We start from the raw sequence: 27,107 nt of genomic DNA, 5'->3' as shown, positions 1-27,107 counted from the left end.
TTACAATCTCCTTTTCCGCCCCCCCCCTTCCCTCACAACAAACACCCTGTTAGGTGGGTGGGACTGAGAGAGATCCAAAGAACTGTGACTAGGCCAAGGTCACCCAGCTGGCATGCGTGGAGTGCACAAGCTAACCTGGTTCACCAGATAAGCCTCCACAGCTCAAATGGCAGAGCGGGGAATCAAACCCAGTTCTCCAAGATTAGAGCGCACCTGCTCTTAATCACTACATCACGCTGATCTAAGGCATCTAAAGTCGCCTGAGCAAAGGTAGTTACAACATTTCATTTCACTTGATCCTTTTTCACTTAAGGTATTCATTTTCACAATTAAAAAAGGAAGACTCAAAGTGGGAGGGGTACGTGAACTGCCCACCTGGCACACTTGAGCACCTTTCCAGCCCCCACCCCAACGTTTCAGTCCTCTTGTTTCCCACTAGAGGGATTGTTTTTATGTTAACTAGATTACGGCTTCCAGAAAAGCTAAAATAACACAATAGTTCTCCAGGTGACAGTTAAAAGGCAGAGGGAGAAAACCATCCAAGGAACTCTAATACACTCGGGCGCTGTTCATTGTACTCTCCATTATGCTTGACAGTGCGGAGACTGCAAGTCAATGGGAAGAATGATTAAAGTGGCGGACAGAAAGGGTCTTAACAAGAATTGTAAGGGGACACAGACGCATGGAGCGAAAAGCCCTTTACACTGGAGCAAGGCTTCTACTCTCCTTCCCTAGGCTGTGCCATTTTCTGTCAGAAAGAGAAGACTTCTTTGTTTTGTTCAGTATTCCCTTGGCCAGCTCTCTTCCTGACCAATGTTTCAATTGTTTCTACATCTTTGTATTTTAGATCTGATTTTAATTATGTACATTTAAACTGTGTAACTACCTTGGTGGCCCTTGTGAGGGAAGAAGGGCGGGATACGGTTTACGGGGAGGGTGGGGTATAAATGTGGAAATTAAATAAATATGAAAAATAAATCGTAAATATGAAGCTACCTTCTACTGAATCAGACCTTTGGTCCGTCAAGGTCAGCCTTAGAATCATAGAGCCGGAAGAGACCGCAAGGGCCATACAGGCCAACTGTCTGCCATGCAGGAATATACCATCAAAGGACTCCTGCCAGATGGCCATCCAGCCTCTCTTTAAAAACCTCCAAAGATGGGGACTCCACCACACTCCGAAGCAGTATACTCTACTGTCGAACGGCCCTTGCTGTCAGGAAGTTCTTCCTAATGTTTAAGTAGAATCTCTTTTCTTGAACTTCAAACCCATTACTCCATGTCCTAGTCTCTGGAGCAGCAGAAAACAAGCTTGCTTCCTCTTTCACATGACATTCCTTCAAATAATCAAATGTGGCAATCATGTCATTCCTTAACCTTCTCTTCTCCAGACTAAACATATGTAGCTCTCGAAGTCTCTACTTGTAGGACATGGATTCCAAAACTTTTACCATTTTGGTCACACTCCCCTGGACATATTCCAGCTTATTCTTCAATATCCTTCTTGAAATTCCAGCTTGTTCTTCAATATCCTTCTTGAATTATGGTGCCCAGGACTGGACATAGTATTCCAGGTCAGGTCTGGTCTGACCAATGCAGAATAGAGAGGTACTATTATGTCCCTTAATCTAAACACTATACTCCTATTGATGCAGCCCAGAATCACATTGGTTTCCTTGGCTGCCACATCACACTGCTGATTCATGTTCAGTTTGTGGTCTACTAAGACTCCCAGAGCCCTTCCACATGTATAGTGGTCAAGCCAGGTGTCATCCATCCTACACCTGTGCATTTCATTCTTTTTACCTAGGTGTAGTATCTTACACTTAGCTTTGTTGAAAAAGTGGTCTGAGGAGCAACAGTCAGTTCATGATCCATCCCAACTAGCCTGTATAAGATTACTATATGAACTTACTGGTGATAGACAAAGACGTTCTTACAAAAACATAGTAAAGAAAGAGGGGAGGTTGATTTAAAATCGGTGCAATCTCAAAAGGAGTTGTTTTTCCACACCCAACTGGGAGAAAATCTGCCAGACTCTCTCTCTCTCTCTCTCTCTCTCTCTCTCTGTGTGTGTGTGTGTGTGTGTGTGTGTGTGTGTGTGTGTGTGTGTGTGTGTGTGTGTGTGTGTGTGTGTGTGTGTGTGTGTGTGAGAGAGAGAGAGAGAGAGAGAGAGAGAGAGAGAGAGAGAGAGAGAGAGAGAGAGAGAGAGCGCATGTGTGCGTGCGTGCAAGTGCCATTAAGTCGCTTCTGGTTCATAGTGACCATATCAATTAAAGAACTCCAAAACATCCTATCATTAGCATCAAGTCTTCATAGGATTCTGGGTTGTGGCGTCCCATAATTTGCAAAAGTCCCTTCTGCCCTCGGATGCTTCGACTCAACTTTCCCTACAGAGACATTTCAGAATATGAAGCCATTTGAGAGCCTGTTTTTGAGGATGAATACGATGCAGAAGGAAAATCGCCCTCTTTCCTTTCTGCTCTGCTCTGCTCCTCAGTATGGAAACAGCCTAATAAGTTTAAAATAGGCTCTTACTTCCCAAGGCAGCCTCAGGGACTTTGTCTGTTACTCCGCCAAGCTATAGAAGCTAAACGAGGATGCAGTAAAGACATCAGCAGTTTAACAGTAGATTTATTTTCACGCTCAACCAAAAAATCAATAGCTTCTCCAGCACAGAAGACCCCAGATTAACATGCAGGTGCTGCCAGCCGCCCGTCCTCTGCCCAAGGTCCTCCGAAAAGGGATAGCAATGGGACACAGATGACAACTCTCACTGGGGGCGAGGCTTTGGAGGATGCTCCCTGACTTAGTTTTTAGAGACCAAATAGTTCATTGAACATAAGAACACAAGAGAAGAAGAAGAGTTTAGATTTATATCCCCCTTTTTCTCCTGTAAGGAGACTCAAAGGGGCTTACAATCTCCTTTCCTTCCCCCCCCCCCCCCGTGAGCTAGGTGTGGCTGAGAGAGCTCCGAAGAACTGTGACTAGTGAGCCCAAGGTCACCCAGCAGGACTGTAGGAGTGGGGAATCAAACCCTGTTCTCCAGATTAAAGTGTACCTGCTCGTAACCACTACACCCCGCTAGCTCTCACACTGGTCTTGCTCAACCAAAACAGTGGTCTAAGAAGTTCAGAATCCTGTTTCACATGTACAGTGACCAACCACTTGCACTGGTGAGCCAACAAACAGGACAAGGAGGACCAACAGGGCAGTGCTGCCTCCGGTCACTGGTGTTCAGTGGTTTAGTGTCTCTGGTCACCACAGATGTCACAGCTTAGACCTCTCGTCATGGTAACTCCACATGGGCTGGATCACCCATCTCAACTGCAAATAACAGCAAAGACAGCTTGATGCAGCACAGCCGGGTTTGATTCCCCATTCCTCTACCTGAGTGGCAGAGGCTTATCTGGTGAACCGGATGTGTTTCTGCACACCTACAGTCCTGCTGGGTGATCTTGGGCTAGTCACAGTCTCAGGATTCTCCCCACCCCACCTACCGCACAAGGTGTCTGTTGGGCGGAGAGGAAGGGAAAGGAGCTTGTAAGCTGCCTTGCGTCTCCTTACAGGAGAGAAAGGTGGGGCATAAATCCAAACTCTTCTTCTTCTTGATATCTACTTGGCTCTCTAACTCAGCTCACAGCTATCAAGATATAGCTGCTCAGCAAGATGCAAAAAAACAGCACAAACTCTTAAGGTCAGATATGTGACAGTCCCCTCCAGAATTTCAAGGCAGGAACAGTCATATACTTATTGGCACACTGTTCTCACATCCTGGGCCACTGCCTGAGCACAAATCCACACTCCCCAGTATACAGCCCATTTGTGAGGGGTGTCTATTCTCTGCAAGTGGTAGCCATTCAGCATGCACCAAGCTCTGTCGGCATTAGATTCTGAATCAGGATGGATAAAAACTGCAGTGGTGGTCCACAGAAAACATCCAAACCCAGCAGGATAATATTATTCTTATTCGATCTTTTCCATCCTTTCTCCATAGAGAGTCTCCCCCTCCATTTTATCCACGCAACAGCCTTGCAGAGTAGTTATGCTAATGAACACCCAGGGCAGCCATTCTTTACCAGGGTTCTGTGGTACCCTGGGGTGCCGTGAGCATGTCCCAGGGGTACGACAGCAACACTACCTGCCCCCCTCATTTTTGTGGTGTCTCCCACCGGCGCCAGCAAGGGCATGGAGCTGGCCCATGGGACAGGGCCTGCCGCAAGGTCAGCAGCCACCACCCCCCTGCTTCCCTTCACCCTGGGAGGGGAAAGTGGGGGTGGCAGCAGGGGTACCTTGAGATATGAAGAGTGAGGTCAAGGGTACCCTGACCTCGAAAAGGTTGGGAAACACTGACCCAGGGGGTTTCAAGGCTAAACAGTGATTTGAACCAGATCTCCCTAGCCATAGTCCAAGCCTTTTTCATGAAGCTGTGAGATCTGCTTTGCACCCAACACTGTCTAATCTTGTTTATCTGCAGCAAAATCCAGTGCTCCGTTTTACAGCTGTTACAAAGTATAGACTTGGGACTTTTCCATCATATCCTGAAATATCCTTTTCTCTTTGCTGTCTTCCCATTGGTCTTTTTCAAATTTTGTTTTGCTTTTTTTGTAGGCAACCAACCAGGCTGATGATGTTTCTGACTCCTCTGCAGCGTTGGTCTCGATAAATATACTACCGATGCGCCTGGAGCAGAACAAACTAATAAACCAACCATAAATGGTTCCTTGCTTGAAGTCTTAAGCATCAGTTCTCTAGGCCAATCAAAATTTGTAACACAACCCCCTCGCATTCATACTCTGTCCCATTCTAGAATCATGAATCATGAATGCATTTCTATTTTATTTATGAAGCTCTCAGTGTACTGCGAGGCCCCATGGCACAGGGTGGTAAGCTGAAGTACTACACTCAAAGTTCTGTTCACGACCTCAGTTCGATCCTAACAGAAGTCAGTTCCAGGTAGCTGGTTCAAGGCTCATGCAGCCTCCCAGCTTTCCGAAGTCAGGAAAGTGAGCACCCAACAGAATCATAGAGTTGGAAGAGACCACAAGGGCCATCAAGTCCAACCCCCTGCCATGCAGGAACACACAATCAAAGTACTCCCGACATATGATCATCCAGCCTCTGTTTAAAATCTCCAAAGAAGGAGACTCCACCACACTCCAAGGTAGTGCATTCCACTGTCGAATAGCCCTTACTATCAGGAAGTTTTTCCTGATGTTTAGGTGGAATCTCTTTTCCTTCACCTTGAACCCAGCTTGCTGGAGATAAAGTCTAGAGACGACTGAGGAAGGGAACCAGTGGCAAACCACCCTGTAAACATAGTCTGCCTAGTCAATGCTGTGCTATGATGTCACCCCATGGGTCAGTAATGTCCCTGTGCTTGCACTGGAGACCATCTTTACCTTAAGCGTATCACAACCTGCAGCAGCCTAGGCTGGGCCCCATGGACTCCCTGACCATGATAAAGTACAGCTATTTCTCTCCATTAAAAAGACTGTCTGGAATCTCACAGTGTATTTGTAGTTGGCTCTTTTTACAAAATCATAGAGTTGAAAGATAATCTAGTCCAACCTCCATGCCCAGGAAATTCAAAAATCCCCCCCCCCCCCCCCCACACACACACTCACAAACATACACACAGTGCCCATTGCTCCATGCCCAGAAGATGGCAACAAACACTCCAGGATCCCTGGCCAATCTGGTTTGCAGGAAAATTGCTTCCTGATCTCAGATTGGCTACTGACATTACCCTGGGCAGGAGAGAAAGGGCCACAAGACCCAAGTCCCGACTCATCCCTGCCTGCTCTCCCTCTCATGATCTGCCTAAGCCCGTGGTGGCGAACCTATGGCACTCCAGATGTTCATGGACTACAATTCCCATCAGCCCCTGCCAGAATGGCCAATTGTAGTTCATGAACATCTGGAGTGCCATAGGTTCACCGCTGGCCTAAGATCACAAAAGCAGCATTGCTGTCAGACGGCCTTCTAGCCTCCGCTTAAAAACCTCCCAAGCAGGAATACCCATTATGAAGGCAGCCTCCATAATGGAGTCAAAATACATTATTTCTACCTCATGCTTTCTCCAGAAGGCTCAGGTTATGTGGTTCTTGCCCCTTCTCCATTTCACTGTCACAATGTCCCTATGAGGTAGGTGCGTCTGGGGGAGCACCACGGGTCCACTGTCACCCACAGACCTTCATAGGAACAGGAGAATATTAAGGCCTGGTTTGACAGGCTAGCAACAATCTCATACTAGACTATTTTGGTGGCTACAAGACACCTGGGATTGGGGAGGGGGTTTAGGGTGCATATGTACACAATAATAATGTTGTCAGGCATAACTAAAAGGGATTCAGAGTGAAAATAGGGATGTATTTACCAGGAAAAACTGAAAAGGAGGACTCCCAGATATACTTGGGAAGCTGTAATGCATGTGGGGACAAAGACAGTATTCTCAAAGTTCATTTTACTACCCTAGGTGCTATCCTAGGAGCTGGAATTTCCAGGCTCCTCCATAGAAGGCAAAACTGGACAATAAATTGGAACCATCAATAAAGGACTTCACAAGTACAAAGAGTCTGCCTACAGATGGCACAAAGATTGTCCATTTGGGAAGTCCTGAAGAACAAACATGTTTCCTGAGAGATCTTCCCCTGTATCAAATTGGTGGCAGCATATGGCTGTTGCACACAGAGCCGTAATGCAACAAAACTTAACAGCTGAGGATTTTTATTGCACTTTCATGGGTTCAAAGTATTTTAGGTACTTTATTGTGCTGCACTCCCCGCACACACCCTAAGCCTAGCAGGTCAGGACGGCTGGCAATATTATCCCTGCACTGCAAACAGAGAGCTAAGGAAGGCTGGGGGGAAGGGTGGCTAAGATCCCCTCGTAAGTTCATGGCACTGGCAAGACCTGAACTGGGGACTTCTTGATTTTCAGCTGAGCCTCTTTGTTTCAAGTGGGTAGCCAGGTTGGTCGGAAGTAGAGGAGAAAGTTTTGAGACTGGTAGCACCTTACGGTAGGACAAGATAGTTGGATTTTACAGCCTTGCATGCAGCAGCACGGAATTCTGGGAGATCTCAGCGAACATTCTAAAAGTGACAGTTGAAAACTGTTTGCCTCTGCTGAGGAAAGATGTTCAGTGTTCTATTAACTAAAGCTATGTAAAAAGCCTCTGACTGAACGTGAATACTGTAAACGATACTTGTTATAGTAACCAAATTGTAACCAAACAATGAACTGTAAATGTATCAGCATACAAGTGTTACTACGTTTATATACATATATACTCTCACTATAAATATATACACTCACTATAAATAAAGTGCTGCTGTTTATGATTTCTGAGGTAAAAAGGCTGGTCTTTACCAAAATAACTGTTCTTATTTAAAGTGGCACAGAAGCTACATTCTGCTTGTTATTCTGCTTATATAAACATACATATATATCATCTTTAGTGGTTTAGAGCAGGTGCATACTAATCTGGAGGAACCGGGTTTGATTCCCAGCTCTGCCGCCTGAGCTGTGGAGGCTTATCTGGGGAATTCAGATTAGCCTGTGCACTCCCACACACGCCAGCTGGGTGACCTTGGGCTAGTCACAGCTTTCCGGAGCTCTCTTAGCCCTACCTACCTCACAGGGTGTTTGTTGTGAGGGGGGAAGGGCAAGGAGATTGTGAGCCCCTTTGAGTCTCCTGCAGGAGAGAAAGGGGGGATATAAATCCAAACTCCTCCTACTCCTCCTCTTCCTCTTCTTCTTTATCCATTTAGTTGGGTCAGACTCTTGGATACTCTGTAAATCAGTCCCCTCCATGCTTCCCTGTTTGCCACAACTTCTTTCAATTGGTTGATGTTCATGCCCATGTCCCTCTTAATGGTTTCCAACCAACAAGTCATTGGTGCGCGCGCACGCACACACACACACACACAAACTTCAAAGATTTCCAAGGTATAAGCTTTCAGGAGTCAAAGCTCCCTTCTTCACATACGAACGAGACAAAGGCAGCCTGACTCTCAAAAGCTTATCCCTCTGGAGATCTTGCTGGTTTTGAAGGGATTACTGGATTCAAAACTTGCTTTCTTAGGTGCCCTGGCTGACATCCACTGGCTACAAGGATGCCAAACAGATGAACTTCGATCTGACCCAATGTGGCACTCCCGGGTAGATAGGCCCTTGCCCTCAAAGCAATCAGAAATAGCTTCAAATGCTCTATATTCAGATGCAGTCTCTCTCTGGATACCTGAAGCGGGAGAAAATAATTGCACGGGGTCATCATTTTTATTTGATGGTCTTGACAGAACGCACCTGGCCAGCCATTAATGGGAACTGGACCCAGTTGAGATGCTGCAATCAAGCAAAGCTCTTCTTACGATCAGAGTAAATGATTCCCCCGCTCCCGCCCCCATCTTCATTTCTTCACCACCCCCTCATTCCATCATGTGCTCAGGAAGTGCAAAGCACAATGGAAGCAATTTGTTAGCAAATAGCTCTGTTCTCCTCGTGACAAAGAACACCCAGAAATATACCGAGGTGCCGCTCTCGCCCCTAATTAAGTGGCAGAGATTAGAAAGGAAGTGCTCAGTATCACTCACATTGGCCTCGGTTGGAAAGGAAAGAAAAGGAGGGGGTGGAATCAGAGTACAGTTTTTTGAAAACTTGTCCTTGTGAACAAGATTCCACCACATTGGGGGCCACAAGATGCTGCGATCTGGAGAATCTGTTACAATTTGGACACTGCTGAGGTTGGCTGTCGGCCTCCATTTGCTTTCTGGTGGGGAGAAAGTGCTGGGCCGCTCTTGCATGCAGCGCCAATCAGGATGAGATGGGGGAGAACTGATTTATGAGGGAAGGAAAGAAGAGTCTGCTGCTCATCCATTTTAGTGGGTGCCCCCAAGTTCTAGCATTGTGAGGGAAGGGGTCATTGAGTTGGAAGGGCCAGACAGGCCATCTAGTTCAGGGGTGTCCAACTCTGGCGCTTCAGATGTTCATGGACTCCAATTCCCATCAGCCCCTGGTGGCCAATTGGCCATGCCACCAGAGGCTGATGGGAATTGGAGTCCATGAACATCTGAAGTGCCAGGATTGGACACCTCTGATCCAGTCCAACCCCCTTGCTCAATGCAGGACCAGTCTAAAGAATCACTGACAAGTGTTCATCCAGCCATTGCTTGAAGACAGCCAGCGAGGGGGAGTTCACCACCTCCCTAGGCAGCTGATTCCACTGCTGAACTACTTCTTGAGTAAAAATAAATTCCTAATATCTAGCCAGCTTCTTTCCACTCATAATTTAAACCCATTATTATCCTATCCTCTGCTGCCAACAGGAAGAGCTCCCCACGCAATCATGTCCTCCCTCAATCTCCGCTTCTCCAAATGAAACATTCCCAGTTCCCTCAGCCTTTCCTCACAGAGCTTGGCCTCCTGGCCCAAGATCGTCCTCATTGCTTTCCCCTGCACAGTGTCACCAGCCAAGAAACTTTCCTAGCCATAGTCAGCAGCCCAGTTAAAAGAGCTAGCTACTTTCTTGTCCATTCAAAAAGGGGGAGGACCCTTTGATCAGATTACTTTCTTGGGGGGGAGAATTAATAAGGGGCCCAAGTTTTATTTAAAAAAATTAAACAAAATTAAAATGGCAGGATACGGAAGAAACAAGAACAACACTTATGTCAGAGCAGTCTCTTTGGTTTCATTTCAGGCACCCTGCCTCACTCCCCTCTCCCCCTCAATCCTTTTTTCTACACAACAGCAAGTTGTCAAAGGCTTTCATGCCGCAATCAACTGGCTGTTGTGGGCTTTCTAGACTGTGTGACTTAAACTACCAGACAACATTTGCACAGCCCAGAAAAACAACAACAGCCAAGAGAAAGTTGCCGTAGCTTTGGAACTGGAAAAATAATTTTGAGCAGCAAGGTTGGTTTTCACAAAAGAGCATCTGGACCTTACATAGCACTCAGATATCTGTTCCTCAAACATGCAAGCACAGTTGATCAGGCTGAATCAAGCGGAGGGCTGGAGTGAGTCTTTCGGAGGTCAGTCTGGAAAGTTTCTGTGGTCTAGAAAGGCTAAGATAGCCTATCACATCTGGGACACCTGGGATCAACGCTCCACACTGCTACTGAAGCTCATGGGGTCATTTTGGGCCAGTTTCTCTTTGTCACTCTCTCTCAGCCTAACTTATAGAAGTTTAATCAGGATAAAACAGAGGTGATGAGAACCATATACATCACTCAGAGTTCCTTGGAAAAAAGGTAAGATTAAAAATACACACCTACAACTAAAAAGATCTTAAAGTCCATCTTCAAAGATCCACATCAGAGGATCTCCTCTTTATGTTCCTAATTCTGCAGGAAACTATAGTCTTTCTCAGATAAAGATGTTGGTATGGTCAGTTGAGGTGCAGCCATCAAGAAAATTGTATGCCTCCACAGCAGAATATAGTCCTGAATGTTTATGAGAATTATCATTCATTTTTACATACTGCCTTTTTTTGTTTTGTGCATTATTGAACATGGTACTTTGATACAAGAACATTTAAAGTTCATTGTGTTTCTACTTTCAAACTGATGACGAGGAGAAGGGCTGGGTAGGACCCTAGGTAGGCACTAGGACCCTGATGGAGCATTCTACAACAAAGAAGGCCCTGCATGTTGAATTCTGTGGCGGAGGAATATACAGTCACACTAACATCTTTTCTCTGAAACAGACTATAGGTGTTGGATACCTACTTCATTTTTTTTCAAGAGACAGGTGAAGTCCATCCTGTTCTTATAACAACATGCATGATTGAAAGGATTTAACTGGTTGCAGCCATCAGTTCTAATTGGGAACATTCACTTTCACTGTTTTACATTTCTACACCAGGTGCTTTTCTATTGCAGAAGACTCTTTGAAACAACACCTGAGGCAGGTCTTGGCTGTTCAGTTGTTAATGAGGGGCAAGATGTCATCATATAGACATCAGTTCTTATTACCCAATGCTTGTATGGGAGTCTGCCAAGGAAGACTGGGCTCTGTGCAGAGGAAGGCAAAGACAAACCACCTCAATTTGCCTTTTGTGTGGAATGCCTCATAGATGGGGTTGCCACCAGGCAGATACTATTTGACAACACCAACTTCTTCTGATTTTGTAACACTGGGTTTGGGATCCAAGCTCACCTGCAAAGGGCTGGGTTTTGATCTTTAAAGCCCTTAATATCTTGGGGTCAGGGTCCTTCAGGGACCATTTTCACCCACTTAAACCTCAGGCCGCCTGGAGAGTCCCTGCTACCCATTCTGCCTTCATCATTGGTGTGGTGGATGACTACATGCCTTCTTGATGGCAGCACCAGGACAGCAGAATTATCTGTTTGCCCTTAACATTTCATGCAGCAACTCACTCAGCCCAGGTTCAGTTGAAGCTTGTTTATGTTTCCTGTTTACGGATGGCCTTTATTTCAGGAGCCAGAGTGGTGTAGTGGTTAAGCGCAGGCGAACTCTAATCTGGAGAACCAGGTTTGATTCCCCACTCCTCCACCTGAGCGGCAGAGTCTTATCTGGCGAACCGGATTTGTTTCCCCACTGCTACACATTCCAGCTGGGTGGCCTTGGGCTAGTCACAGCTCTCTCAGAACTCTCTCAGTCCCACCTACCTCACAAAGTGTCTGTGGTGAGGGGAAGACAGAAAAAGAGTTTGTAAGCCCCTCTGAGCCTTCTTACAGGAGAGAAAGGCAGCATATAAATTCCCAGCTCCTCTTCTCTTGTTTTAATTGGTTCGTGTTACTCTGCTGATTGCCCCTCAGCTGATTCCACAGATTGATTTTTTTATGCTTTCGGTGTATTTTAATTTGCTGCTGATGGTCCGTTTACCACAACGTGGGGTAAATGCATTGTAAATTTTAAAAACTGTAGGCTGTATGATTGGCAAAGCTCAGGTGCACAGTTGGTCTTATTACACACAACAGATTAACCCAAAGTACGGGCAAAGCCGCAAAATCCGCAAAGTCAAAGCAGCTATGCAGATGAGCTTGTTGAGATTGATTTATTAATTTGCACAGGATTTGCAACTACCTGCCTGCTCGGCTTTGGAATGAAAACAACGCAGTCTCCACCCACCTCACCTCGCAGTCCCCTTTCGCTTTTGTACGGCAAGTTACACGTCTAATATGCCATTTCGAAACGGAGGGACCCATCTCCTTGCAGTCAAAATGACAGTGGCGCTTTCCTTTCAGCTCCTAATGCGCCGTCTGCCAGCCCCATAAAGCCCGTCAACTTATACACGCATAATTGAGCAGAATACAGCTTTTGTTTTACCGTTTACAAGAACGGAGCCTCTTTGAGGCCTGTCGTTCCGCCCCTCGGTTTTAGGGGAGCTTGTCTGCACAAAGGGATGATCCGATTATAGGCAGGCTAAGGCCTCTCATTAGGGGCAACAAAGAGGCGGGAACCGCTCAAGAGTAGAAAAGAGGACGATAAGACAGTGAGTTGGGTCAATCAGCCCAAGACCCCGTGCCCTGGCACTGACAGCAAGGTTCTTTGCTGGATTACTCCCCTTCAGCGGACCCTGCTCCTGCATTTCCTCATACAGTCTCAGTCTCCAAATGAACCAACCTGGCATATTTAAATACCTGCCGCTTTCCAGAAAATCGGCACACGTTTACAAATGACAGCTGCTGCTCTGAAAAGCTATGGCTCATAAGCCATAAAGGCAACCTACAAGCGCACGGGAGAGTGTCAGGCAAAGAGCCCGCAACGGAGCCAAACAGGTGCTCCAGCCCACAAAAGCTGGGCTCCAGAAGCCTCCTAATGGCCTGCATTAGCAAACCAACAGCCACTTGAAATCTGCTTGAGGAGTGCACCTTCTCACATGGGCCGACAAGACAGACAGACAGTGGTAGAGATCAAATGTCTCCCCCTCCCCTCCTCCAAGGACGCATGAGATGCAGGCAGGCAGGAGGCAGAAGTGGATCAGACATAAGCAGCAAAAAAGGATTATCAGGTACAAAAGTTTTAGATTATTAATTGTGGAGGAGGAGTTACTGCCAAACATTTGCTGCAGCAGACAAAAATGGCTTCTTTTCAGCCATTTTGTGCCTGTGGTCAAAAGGAGGGAATGCATTAAAATGGAATATTCCGCTGCTTTATTTGCCCAATGTGACCTCTTCTAGAGTTGGCTATTTATCATGGTATCACCCATTGACTATGGGATTCCCAGGTGGCTAACTCCAGTTGTCTACATATCTTGGCATGACCCTTGACTATGAGACTGTCAGTTGGCGCATGGTCAGTAGGCTAATTCCAGTTGGCTGCGTTTCATGGCATCCTACAATAACTATGAGATTCCTAATTGGCTCTAAATGGATATATATCATCCTGATGTCATTAATCCAGTTGCTTTATCCCTCAGGATCATCCACGTGTCTATCACTCAAGAAGAGGAGGAGGAGGAGGAGGAGGAGGAGGAGGAGGAGGAGTTTGGAATTATACCTCACCTTTCTCTCCTGTAAGCAGACTCAAGGTGACTTACAAGCTCCTTTCCCTTCCTCTCCCCACAACAAGTATGTGGGGCTGAGAGAGTTCTGAGAAAACAGTAACAGGCCCAAGGCCACCCAGCAAGAATGTAGGAGTGCAGAAACACATCTGGTTCACCAGATAAGCCTCTGCCACTCAGGTGGAGGAGTGGGGAATCAACCCCAGTTCTCCAGATTAGAATCCACCTGCTCTCAACCACTACACCACTGTAAAAATGGTGCCGAAACAGCAGCAGGCCTAGGAGAGCTGTAGATAGGATGCCGGTAGGACTCGTGTATCATTAACAGCTGGGCTGCTGAAAGAATGGCATAAGTAGTAACACCTGGCAAATGTTCTCTTCTACTCGCAAGCTTGAGACATAAGGACATAATTGTCCTCCATTGCATCTGGGTACCCCAAAACCAGGTAGCATCTCAATGTACCTCATTCCTAAATTACTTTTAAAAATAGTACACGAAACTTGTGCAGTGCTCCGCAACAATGATTTTCAACCGGTGCTATGTGTATCATAGAAGTAATCTAGGGGGGAATGCAGGGTTTTTATAACAATCACTGAGAATGCGCTCTCTCTCAATCCCCGTGTCCACAAGAAAGAAAGATGTGCCTTCTCTTGCCCAACCCGGATTATCTATTTGTGACCTTGTGGCATGTTCGAGGCAACAACAGGAGGCCTGTAGACATATAAATGTCCTTCTCAGAAAAACAATGCTTTTTGTTTCTATCGTGGTGGGACTCAGGTTTGTTGATAAAACAATCAGTGGGACACAAGATAACAAAAGATTGAGAACCGGTGCTCCAGAAGCTAAAGCTCACTGCGATAAGCCAAGAAATGAGGTATTTATACAAGTCGAAGATTCCAGAGAACCTGCAAAGAATTCTTTAAAACATATTTTCAATGTTGGGTAGCTATAATCATGTTCAAAGCAAGCATTCTGTCAAGACCTCCCCAGAAATATTTATTTGCTGCCAGCTCTATCATATTTTACCTGCCAACTTCAAATGGCTTCACTTTTCCCAAGCATTTAATGGATAGGACTGTATGTATTGCTCACTGCAGTTGTCAGATGATGTGATTCTATTTTTTTTTAACTTCTCCTTTTATATATTTTAGTATTTTTACAGTCATTTGGATTTTGTTGTTAAATGGATTTATGGTTTACAAGCCACCATGGAGGATCAATGAGAGGGGTGAGAATGTTTTACATTTTTTAAAAAACCCTGTGCGACATTTTATACAACCCAAGCCAGAAAAACCAAAGAGCAACCTTCCAATGTATCTACAGTCAAATCACAGGGGCAGAGGGGTCTAGTCCTCTTACCTTTTGTGAGTGCCTTGTTATCATGAAAATGGGACTGGAGTGTTTATTAACCCACATGGACACTATTATCAGTTGTTAATTTTAAAAACTGTATGCAAATTGCGGTCAAGTTGCAGCTGACTTACAGCAGCCCCATCAAGGGGCTTTTGAGGTCAAGGAGAAGAGGAGGTGGTTTGCCATCGCCTTCGTCTGCAGAAACTTCCTTGGTGTTCTCTTATCCAAGTATCAACCCTGTTTAGCTTTTGAAATCTGACAAGATGTGGTGCAGTGGTTAACAATAGTGGAAGGGGTTTGTAAAGCTTTGAGACTCCTTACAGTTGAGAGAACCGGGGTATAAATCCAAGTTTTTCTCTTCTTCTATTCCTTGCCACCTTCTTTTCAATTGAAAAAGTGGGCGTACCAAACTCAGTTCACAGTTGGTTGTGGTGGGTTTTCCGGGCTGTGTGGCTGTGGTCTGGTGGATCTTGTTCCTAACGTTTCACCTGCATCTGTGGCTGGCATCTTCAGAGGTGTATCACAGAGGGAAGTCTGTTACACACAGTGTCCAGACTTATAACAGACTTCCCTCTGTGATACACCTCTGAAGATGCCAGCCACAGATGCAGATGAAACATTAGGAACAAGATCCACCAGACCATGGCCACACAGCCCAGAAAACCCACCACAACCAGTTGAATCCAGCCGTGAAAGCCTTCGACAATACACCAGTTCACAATGATGTTGCAAAACCAATAGACAAAAGAGAGTCTTCTGGGATAGGGGAGAGCCTCCAAATCTGGAGATGCTTATGACTTCTGAAGCATCAAAAGGTAAATGTGGGCAAGATGGATGGAGATAAAAAGTTTCTTGTCTTTGGAGCCTCTGGACTTGCTGCCAGCAACAGCTGGCAGCGCCCAATCTTGGTAGGTACCAGAGAGGATGTTGTAGAACACAGCGATATCGCCCCCCACCTGTCGTGGCTTCCAACTTGGAGCCCTTCTGTCATGGAGACCTTGCTCATTATCTCACTGATCCCAGACAGCTACCCAATTCTCCACACAGATGGATTGCTGCTACCTAACATGGTCGCTTTTGCTACCATAAGACAAGTAACGCTCCCCAATTAGTGTTTTCAGAAAGCCAAAAGGGGAGCTGACAAGCAAATTCATAGGACTCAGGAGCAGGGGTGGTGGTAGGTTTTATTAAGGGTCCCACCCCAAGTCTCCTCCAACCATAGCTTAGTAACCAGATTCCGACCTGCTGAATCCGACTGTTTAAAATCCGACGCTATCTTCTTGTCTGTGTTGATGCTTACAAAGCCCCGTGGATCAAAGCTGCCCTTTCCTCCACTTGGATGCAGAACAGAAAAAAAAAATCTCCAGCACTTTATCATCTTTATCAACTTTCTGCATTAATGAGGAGTTACCTGTATTAGTTTAACCAACAGGTCACCAACGGAGAAGGCTTTTGGCAAATAGCACCTTTGGGAAGGGGTCACGGCTTGCCCCAGATATCTGGATTAAAAGGGAAGGGGAAATTTTGTGTGTGTGTGTATGCGTGTGTGTATGCGTGTGTGTGTGCGTGTGTGTGTGCGTGCGTGTGTGCGTGCGTGTGTGCGTGCGTGTGTGTAAGTGGGTCAGAGTCTCCACAGGCACACTGGCTGCTCAGAACAAAAAGCCGACAAAAGCTGAGACTGCGTTTCCTTCATTGAGTCAAGTAGTGTTAATTTCTCGCAGCCAGGTTTTTCCCCTCCAGTCACACATCAAATATTAAGAGCATTAAAAAATTAACAAATGTCAGTAAAAGCGGAAGGGGGAAAGTGAAGAGTACCCTCAGCCGTGAAAAATGTAAGTTCACCCCATGTTCTAATTATTCTGCCTTAACCCCCACAGAACTTGTTTGGGTCACGGTGGATCGGCCGAACTCCGCCAGCCTACCTCACCGGACTGCTGTTGTGAGGAGACAGTTTATTATTTAATTCATTTAAACCCCGCCTTTTTCTCCAACAGGGACCCAAAGCAGCTTACATCCTTCTTCTCTCCTCCATTCTATCCTCACAACAACCCTGCAAGATATATTCGTTTGAGAATGTGCAACTGGCCCAAAGGCATCCAGTACGCTTCCATGGCATGAGTGGAGGATTTAAAGAGAGCCAGCGTGGTGTAGTGGTTAAGAGCAGGTGGATTCTAATCTGGAGAACCGGGTTTGATTTCCCACTCCTCCACCTGAGTGGCAGAGGCTTATCTGGTGAACCAGATGTGTTTCCGCACTCCTACATTCCTGCTGGGTGACTTTGGGCTAGTCACAGTTCCCTCAGAACTCCCTCAGTCCCATCTACTTCACAAGGTGTCTATTGTGGGGAGAGGAAGGGAAAGGAGCTTGTAAGCCACCTTGAGTCTCCTTACAGGAGAGAAAGGTGGGGTATAAAGCCAAACTACTACTACTACTGCTACTACTACTACTGCTGCTGCTGCTGCTGCTGCTGCTGCTGCTGCTGCTGCTACTACTACTACTACTACTCCTCTTCAATGTGGGTCTTCCATAAACTAGTATGACAGTGTTAATCACTACATCAAACTGGCTCTTTTGAGGACAAGAGAGCCACATACACAGTTCTGCACTCACTGGAAGAAGGGAAGATAAGCACATGCTAGACAGATTTGAGTAATTTTAAAAACATACATATTTGAGTCCCATGGTCATGATTCCAACCAATCAGCGATTGTTAGTTTTAAATGAATGGCATCAGAAAAATATACTGCCAAAGCTGGCAACGTGCCAATGTCATGGAAGGCAAATGAAATTGCACTGTGCTCATTCTTGGTGGGTGGAAAACACTTTCCCATTTTTGATGCAATACCTCCCCATCCCCCAAATTATAGATCATTTATTTCCAAACTCTCAAAGACACACAGATGACCCATGTGAACCGACTCGGCTGAAAAGTTTGCAGGTTTGAGGTGACAGCAAAAATCTGGCCTGTGCTGATTTATTTATTCAGATTTATACTCGAGCCTTCTACTTTAAAAGCACCCAGGGCGCCTTGGAAAGAGAATGAAATAACAACATGAAATCAATCAACAGTTTGATTATTTAAGTTGAATTAAACAAACAAAATGAGTAGGACAGTAGCAGCTAAAACCCTTCCCTCGGCCCAGCTGATGCTAACGTTACAGCCCAGGAACCAATGAAAGCAGCCCCATCAGCAAATGATAATAACAAGCAGCGTGGACTTGGTCCTTCGCTGCGGCCACGGAGGATGCCACATTGAGGGAGGCAAAGAAAGGAGTGGGTGGAATTATGAGAATTGTTCTCGAATGGCCTGCACCAATCGACTCAGGGAAATTCCGTCTCGAGTGCTTTCCTGCACTTAAAAAAGCTCCTGCATCGGACACCAGCCCTGTCTTCCAGCTTTTTGTGAGCTGCCCTGTGGACTGGGATCGGAAGGCAGGTCCTCAGTCTTGGCTAAGCATAAACCCAAACTCCTGCAGGCACTGTTGCTTCTATGCCACAAAGAATCTTCCAGACAGCGGCATGCTAGCACCACTGCCCCGGAAAGCATTCCGACACCTTTTCCAATTAACACCTGGAAAGCACTATTTAAAACTCCAAACGAACAATTACCCAGGTGAAATGCAAAGTCACTTGACAACAGCACCTGCCCTTTTGTTCCTCATCTTAGTGTCTCTCTTTGCCCTCCCTAATTTTTCCTCTACACACTTTGGCACATTTGAACTTTAAAAATAACATGCTGGTTGCGGGGAAAGCAGGGAAATTTTCAGCGCAATCCTAAGAATGCTTCCCCAGGAGTAAGTCTCGCTGTATATGCCTGGAAAGGATTCTGAGTTGACCTGCTTAAGATTGCTCTCTAAGAGAGTATTGCCACAAACGCAGATGGAGCTTATTTTCCTCCCTAAAGACAGGATCAGGGGCATACCGCCCAGGGGGACATATGGGGTCAAATGTCCCCGGGCAGTGCCCATGTAGTAGTAGTAGTAGTAGTAGTAGTAGTAGTAGTAGTAGTAGTAGTATTGATTGATTGATTGATTGATTGATTGATTGATTGATTGATTGATTGATTGATTGATTGATTGATTGATTGATTGATTGATTGATTGATTGAATGAATGAATGAATGAATGAATGAATGAATGAATGAATGAATGAATGAATTTGTAGACCGCCCCATCCCCAGGGGGCTCTGGGCGGTGCACAACAATTTTCATTACAATCAGTAAAGTTATTAAACCAATAAAATCAATTACAATCTCTTAAAAGCAGCGGTCAGTACAAAGATATCAGGCGCCCCAAAACCCAATTTAATTAGAGGCCTCCCTAAGGAAAGGGAACGGCCAGACTCCCCTCTAAGAGCATATGGTGGTAATCGAATATAGAGAGGGGGGCGAACATTTCAGCGACTGGACACTCCAAAGGCCCGGTGGAACAACTCAGTCTTACAGGCCCTGCGGAACTCAGTCTTACAGGCCCTGCGGAACTCACCAAGGTCCCGCAGGGCCCGGACAGCTGGAAGAAGAGTGTTCCACCAGGCCGGGGCCAGGGCTGTGAAAGTCCACAACAGCCTGCGTGTGGGAGGCCCAGCCACATCACTGAGGTGGCCAGGGAACCACCGTCAAATTGGCCTCTGCTAGAGCGCAGAGGCCGAGTAGGGCATATGGGGTAATGCGGTCTCTGAGGCACGAGGGTCCCAGGCCAATGCAAGGCCTTAAAGCGTCAAAACCCATACCTTGAAAATGATTCGGAATTCAACTGGAAGCCAATGCAACTGGCTTGGCAACACAAGCTGGATGTGATGATCACGAAGGCCCCCCCTGTGAGCAAGGCTGGCTGCTGCATTTTGGACCAGTTTCAATTTCCGAATCAAGCGCCAAGGGAAGGCCCGCGTAGAAGCGAAGTTACAATAGTCAAGCCTGGAGGTGACCGTTGCATGGGATCACAGTGGCTAGGTCCGGCTATGCGAGAGGAAGCGGGGCCAGCTGCCGGGCCTGAATTGAGATGGAAAAAAGCGCCCAGTCCGGGTTGTAAGGGCCACCTGGGTCTCCATGTCGAAAGAAGCGAATCCAGGTGGACCCCCAGACTCTTGACGGAGGAGGGGCCGGCGCCCAAAAATGGTCCCCTCCCACTCCAGCGGCTGGAAATCCCCCCTCCCCCTTTGTGACCAAGCCAAAGGGATCTCCGCTTTCGATGGATTCAGTTTCAGGCCTGCTCTGTTGTAAATCCAACCAGAGACCGCCTCCAAACAATGCTGTAGAGCTGCAGGGGCCGTGATGGTTCCCCTCTCCATCAACAGAATGAACTGAGTGTCATCAGCATACTGGTGACAGATCAGCCCAAAGCTCCGTACCAGCTGAGCAAGTGGTCGCATATAGATGTTAAATAATAGCGGGGATAATAACGCCCCCTGGGGTACCACCACAATGGAAGTGGGCACTTCCGGGAGGCTTGATCCCGCACACCACACTTGCTGGCACCGGTCCCGGAGAAACGACAATCCACTGAAGGACAGTGCCTGCGCCGCGACTCTGGAAACGGCGTGTATGGTTGGGCCAAAAGGTAGTGATCGCACCATATCAAACGCTGCGTGTAAGATCTAACCGAAAACCAACTTAAGCGCCCGATCTGCCTTGGTCAAGCTGCATAAGGAGCGTGATGTCTGTGACGGCGACAAAGGGACCGCTCTCGGTCACTCCGTGCCCAGCACGGAAGCTGGACTGGAAGGGGTCGAAAGCCGATGTGTCATCCAGGAAACCCTGAAGCTGCTCCAACACCACTCTCTCAATTACCTTTCCCAGAAACAAAAGATTCGAGACTGGGCGGTAATTGGCCAGATCCCCTGGATCTAACGATGGTCTTTTCAAGAGTAGGCGGACCACTGCCTCCTTCAACCCATCTGGAAAAACTCCTTGCTCAAGGGAGCTATTGATGATATTCAACAGATGGGGTCGTAACTCTGCCCAGCAGGTTTTTATAAGCCAGGAGGGGCACGGATCCAGAGGACAAGTAGTAGGTCTAACAGCAGCCAGGGCCCTGTCAACAGCGGCCTCGGAGAGCAGGGAGAACTGGGCCAGACAAGGGCCAGAAGACAGCAAGGGAGCCTCCAGTTCGCTCATTGTAGTCAAAGTGGGGGGAAGATCCTGGTGGAGCGACGTGACTTTATCTGCAAAAAAGCTCATAAATGCCTCACAGCTAATAGCCAATTGATGATTTGTGGAACCTTCCGATAAGGAGGTTAAAGACCGAATTATACGAAATATACAAGTAGTAGTAGTAGTAGTAGCAGTAGCAGTAGCAGCAGCAGCAGCAGTAGCAGCAGTAGTAGTAGTAGAGGAAGAGGAAGAGGAAGAGTTTGGATTTATACCCCCCCTTTCTCTCCTGAAGGAGACTCTAAGGGGCTTATAATCTCCTTACCCCTCTCCCCTCACAACAAACACCCTGTGAGGTAGGTGGGGCTGAGAGAGCTGCAGAGAACTGTGACTAGCTCAAGGTCACCCAGCTGGCATGTGTTGGAATGCACAAGCTAATCGTTCCCCAGATAAGCCTCCACAGCTCAAATGGCAGAATCAAACCCAGTTCTCCAGATTAGAGTGCACCTGCTTTTAACCACTACGCCACTGCTGCTTAGCAACATGGGGGGCGGAAAATCGCCCTCACACCTCCCCGGGTCCATACGCTGACTTCATACTCCATACACTGGTGGGGGAGGGCGGCCGCCCAAGGGTGGGGGGGACTCAGATTTTGCACCAGGCTACATTTTCCCCAGATACGCCTTTGGACCGCAGACACCAAGGGCCTCGCTCCGATCTGGACAAAGAGGACACACTTCCCACCTACAGATCAGAAGTCCAAATTCTAACATAATCTTACTTAACAAGCAAGAGAGCAGCCTATCATTTGAAAGTAAAAAAAAATATTTAACTATCTCACTGTGAGCAACAAGGAGAAGCAGATGAACTCAAGAATGCCCTTCAGCTGGCACACCTCATAACAAGCTCCCGGTTTGTCGCCGCGTCTGAAGGATGCCTGAATTTCCCAGCTGGATTTTAATTGCCAGCTACCTTGAGGACCTCTGACAAAGTTATTTCTTCTAGCGGTAATTAAATTGGCAGACAATCACCATGAAGAAAGCATGACCTCTTGTGGCTAGGGACCCCCTCCACTTGGCTGACGGAAAAAGCCGATCAAATTCTTTTTCATCCGGCTCCTGCAGAACAGAAATTGGCCACATTTGGAACGCTCTATACGGCAGCTTTCAATTTTATCAAAGATTACAAATTATGCGGAGAACAAAGAGAGGGAAATTATTCACTCCATTTGCTAAAATTAGGGGTAATCTAATGACTGGCAGTGGATTATGGACAGCCAAAAGTTTAGCATTTCTCCACGCATCTCATAATCAGTTTTTTTTTTTGGAATTCACTGCCGCAAGATGCAACCGTGACCACTGGAACAGATGGGTTTTGAAAAAACAATAGGTGAGGGGGCGGATTTGCTCAATGTTCATAACATTATAAGCAATCTGGACAGAGAATGGAGAGGAACGATTCTTCCCAATAAGTTAGGTTACCCAGAGAAGGCAACTGACAGCAGCCGAAAGAAAGCACTCCTTTGTGCAACGTACCTTTAACTGTCAACTTTATAATGATCGCTTCTTGCAAAAAGCTGACCAGGTCACGAGCCCACATGCTCTAGAAACAGCCAGCTTAGACTACTGCGATGCATGCCATGCGGGGGCTGCCCATCAAGACTGTTCAGAAGTTTCACATAGTTCAAAATACAGCAGCAGCACCTACTGGAACCCACCATAACGAATACAGAACACCAATTTTGTTACAAGTGGCATAGAATTCATTCCCCAGTCTAAATCAAGGTGTAGTCCTTGAGGCCCTAAATTGTTTGGACTCACCACCACAATATTTAAAGGCTCACCTTGTATCTGTTTGCCTAAACCCCAAGTTTAGTGAACAGGACTGACCTTTTGGGAACTTCGTCAGACATTTGACTGGCAAGGACTCTTAGGAGGGTCTTTCCAGTTGCCACACCCAAGCTGGGGAAATCTCTTGTCCCAAGAAGAAAGTCTGATGTTTCTTATGTCTTCAAACTTTTTTTAGTTGTTTAAGTTGCTGTGAGCCAAACTGGAGGCCATTTACCGAACTAAAAGTCTGTATATAAATTAGCTAAATAAACAATAGGCAGTCGCCACCACATCTTAAAGTAACTTTAGAGACAACCACAGCTGTAACTGCAGAGTAGTTGAACAAACAGCATACCTCAAACTATAGAAGCTGGGGACAATGATTACAGGTTTCCCAAATGCATCTATCTAGGGCTGGGCAGAATGCAGAAACCAGCTAGAATCCATCTAGCTAGAAACAGAATACTGAATTAGACTTCGAAGGTTTTCACAGCCGGAATCACCTGGCTGCTGTGGATTTTTTGGGCCATGTGGCTGTGGTCTGGTAGTTTTTGTTCTTAACGTTTTGCCCGCATCCATGGCTGGAACCTTCAGAGGCATGAGAACGCAACTGCAAAAGCAACTGTAAATGAACTCCAACGAAACACATGCAAATGTGCCTCACCCCCACGGCGAGGTGGACAAAACATTTTCCCCATCCTACCAGCACTCCACACTGTGCCCTGGAGAGAAACGCGCCTCACTGCAACATGCCTCTGAGGATGCCAGCCACAGACGCAGGCAAAACGTTAGGAGCAAAAACTACCAGACCACGGCCACACAAGTTGGAAAACCCACAGCACCCAACCAGATCAGACTATTTGACTCAGGCAAGGCAAACTCGTTTTCTCAGTCCAAACCATCACAAAGACGACCTGCCCAGAGATGCCTAGCAAAGGGAAGAAAAGCCCGTGTGGAAAATCCCATCTTTGGGCTGACCCCTCTGTCCTACCTGCCTCTCTCTTTCTCCCCACACCCACAGGCAGAAGATCTCGATGGATGCCAGGCAGCAACCTGCAGCTGAGAAGGCCTGCAGCAGTGGCTGAACTTTAACACCAGTTACCCAATAAGTAAATACAGTGATGCTGCAGGGGGTGGGCCACAACTAGCCAGCCCCTGGGGGAAAAAGATATCTGGAAAGCAATGTATAGCTGGGGATAAACAGGGCAGGGTGTCTTAAAGCGTTTTAATTCTGTTCAGACGGGATGATCGGTTCTGATTCTTTAACTCATCACACCCTCAAACTTTGGGATATTCAGGGTAGTCTTTATACAGATAGTTAGAAGTGAAAGAGCAGGATATTTTAAGGGTCTGTGGCTTATCACTCCACTCAGTAAAGTCTGGGTTCTCCCTAGAAGCTAAAATGGCTAACAGAGGCTACTGTATTTCGGTCATAGAATCATAGAGTTGGAAGAGACCCAAAGGGCCATCAAGTCCAACCCCCTGCCATGCAGGAACACACAATCAAAGCACTCCCGACATATGACCATCCAGCCTCTGTTCAAAAACCTGCAAAGAAGGAGACTCCACCACTCTCTGAGGCAGTGAATTCCACTGTCGAACAGCCCTGACGGTCAGGAAGTTCTTCCTAATGTTTGGGTGGAATCTCTTTTCTGCACCTCGAACCCATTACTCCTTGTCCAAGTATCTCAGGCAGCAGAAAACAAGCTTGCTCCCTCTTCAACATGGCATCCCTTCAAATATTTAAACACGGCTATCATGTCCCCCCTTAACCTTCACTTCTCCAACTCCCCAACTCCCTAAGCCTCTCTATGTAGGGCATGGCTTCCAGACCTTTTACCATTTCGGTTGCCCTCCTCTGGACACATTCCAGCTTGTCAATATTCTTCTTAAATTGCAGTGCCCAGAACTGAACACAGTACTCTAGGTGAGGTCTGACCAATGCAGAGTAGAGGGGTACAATTACTGCAGTGGTCACATTCAAGTGAGAAGACAAGGCTCATTGGAAAAAGATAATACTTGCTAGGAAAAGTGGCAGGTGACAGGAAAAGAGGGATATGAGCTGGACTGACTCAATCAAAGAAGCCACAGCCTTCAGGCCCCTTCCACACAGCAAATGAATAACAGGTTGCAGTCAGGATAAAGGAACCCGTTTTCCTGTTTTCGTGTTCACAGGCATCATTGCAGGCAGCGATTGGAGCCCATGGAAACAATCCGGGTCGCTGTCGCCCCTTTGCATGGAGACTCATCTATTTTTTTTATTACTTCCCACCCATGCGTAGCTACGCAGGCATGCATAAATGAACCCCCCATAGCCATGCTGATGTCCTACAATATGACCATCTGCACCTGCGCAGCTTGGCAGATGCAAGCCACAAAAATTTTTTAAAAGGAAAAGGGTGGCAAATAAAGGGCACTTCCGCACATGCAGAATAATGCGCTTTCAATCCACTGGGTGGAATAGCAAAATCCACTTGCAAACAATTGCGAAAGTGGATTGAAAGTGCATTATTCTGCATGTGTGAAAGTGCCCGGTGGTTCACTCGCGAGCCGCTGTGACCTGGGATTTTTTAAAAGACTCGCTAATTTAGTGATTTTCAAAAATCCTGGGTTGATGGAAATAACACGGGGCAGACTCATTTTGGGAGCAGGATCTGTGCGAAGTCCCCCTGCAAAAAAAACCAGGTTATTTAGTGTCCTACACCCGCGTTTATTGGCCCGTGCAGTAGGCGCCTCAGCTTGTAGGACTTGAGAAAGACTATTAATGATAGGATGTTCTGAAGATCATTCACAGATCGCGTCGCCATAAGTCGGAACATGGGACACACATAATATAGGCACATGGCAGGTTCCTCCTACTTAAGTGACTCTTCCTCCTGCAGAACAGCCATGTAGAATACAAGCCATGATATCCTTAAGTAACTGTCTGTCTACTGGGACATTCTGGGAGCACCCAATGGGGATTGTTGGTTGGCTTTGGGCAGTCATTTTTCCTCTGGCCTACCTGACAAGGTTGTTGTGAGGATGAAGTGAGGATGGGAGAAAGACGAAAGAGGTTTTAAAATGAAAACTCTAACTGGGCACAGAAACAAACACAAAGCTGGCCTCTGGCGGTTTTAGCACCCTCATATTTTAGGACAGTGCCCAGAGTTTGGGGTTCTCGTGGGCATGCGCGCACTTTCAAACACTCAGGTGGCGCAATCCAGTTTCAGTTGTCTCTAGCCTTATGGCCACATTCGACTTAAAATGCATGTGCCAAGAAGGCTTTAAACAGGGAGTATCAAAATTGCCTGTGGGACTTTAATAGCAAAGCAACATTTTTCATCTAAAACTCAATTACAGCCTCAGGAGTGGTCTGTCATTTAATGCAGCTGACAGCTTTTCTTTTAAGTTACCAGTGCCAAAGCATCAGAGTAATTCCAAAAAGATTTTTTTATCTGTGGCATGCTATGTATATGTAAAAAAAGTAAAAATAAATCAGACCCAAGACTTTGTTTTTAGATTTATAACCCACTTTCCCTGCCGAAGTAGGCTCACTTCCAACATTTCAATAAAAACATTCCACCATGACTAGAAGTAGTGTTTTGATTGATCCTGAAGCCACAGTTGATCCTAAGAGCCAGCCTGGTGTAGTGGTTAAGAGCAGGTGCACTCTAATCTGGAGAACCGCGTTTGATTCCCTGCTCTGCCACTTGAGCTGTGGAGGTTTATCTGGTGAACTAGATTAGCTTGTGCACTCCAACACATGCCAGCTGGGTGACCTTGGACTAGTCACAGTTCTTCAGAGCTCTCTCAGTCCCACCTACCTCACAGGGTGTTTGTTGGGGGGGGGGAGGAGATTGTAAGCCTCTTTGAGTCTCCTTGCAGGAGAGAAAGGGGGGATATAAATCCAAACTACTACTACTACTACTCCTTCAAGCCAGATGTGGGAAAGGGCGGTGGCTGAACAGTGGTCAGAAGGTAGCTGTCTACATATTTCTTAGGCTAAAACGAAGCCTGCTTTCCCAAGGCTTTAACACACCACTGGAAAATGGCAGCCGCTGACGGACAGAAGCAGTTCAAAGATGTTGTGGGCTCCCTGCAAAAGGACCCTTCATTGAGCCCTCTTCATCTGGAAGAGGTACCACTTATACGCAGAATATTGTCTTCCCCTTTCCGTCTCTGCCCTTGGCCTCAGGCAGTGAATGCTTTGCCTGGCAGCATATCATCAATGGACAGAATGTTCTGCCCCAAGGGGATAACAGCATCCCCCCCTACCACCACAGATGTCTTGAAATGGGAATTAGATGGACGCACAACAGTCAGTTCCTGGAAGCATCTGCTTGGCTGCTGCAGGAAACAGGAGGGTGGTTTTGATGGGACACTTGGCA

General features: G+C 46.6%; 1 protein-coding gene across 3 annotated transcripts in view; it reads right to left on the bottom strand.

Annotated features, from left to right (window-relative positions):
• The window catches only part of PC (pyruvate carboxylase), a 473,075-nt gene that overhangs the window by 363,571 nt on the left and 82,397 nt on the right, over window positions 1-27,107 (bottom strand). Inside the window, exon 1 of one of the 3 annotated variants that reach the window (XM_048512922.1) lies at window positions 22,798-22,884. The exons of the other annotated variants lie outside the window; for them this stretch is intronic. The gene's annotated coding sequence lies outside the window, so the exon portion shown is untranslated. Of the gene's footprint in view, window positions 1-22,797; window positions 22,885-27,107 lie in introns of those variants that run through there. 3 annotated transcript variants of the gene reach the window in all.

Source organism: Sphaerodactylus townsendi, linkage group LG01 (assembly GCF_021028975.2).
Source record: "Sphaerodactylus townsendi isolate TG3544 linkage group LG01, MPM_Stown_v2.3, whole genome shotgun sequence".
NCBI classification, from domain to species: domain Eukaryota; kingdom Metazoa; phylum Chordata; class Lepidosauria; order Squamata; family Sphaerodactylidae; genus Sphaerodactylus; species Sphaerodactylus townsendi.
Note: the sequence above shows the minus strand (reverse complement) of the source record. Positions and strands in the feature narration are given on the sequence as shown.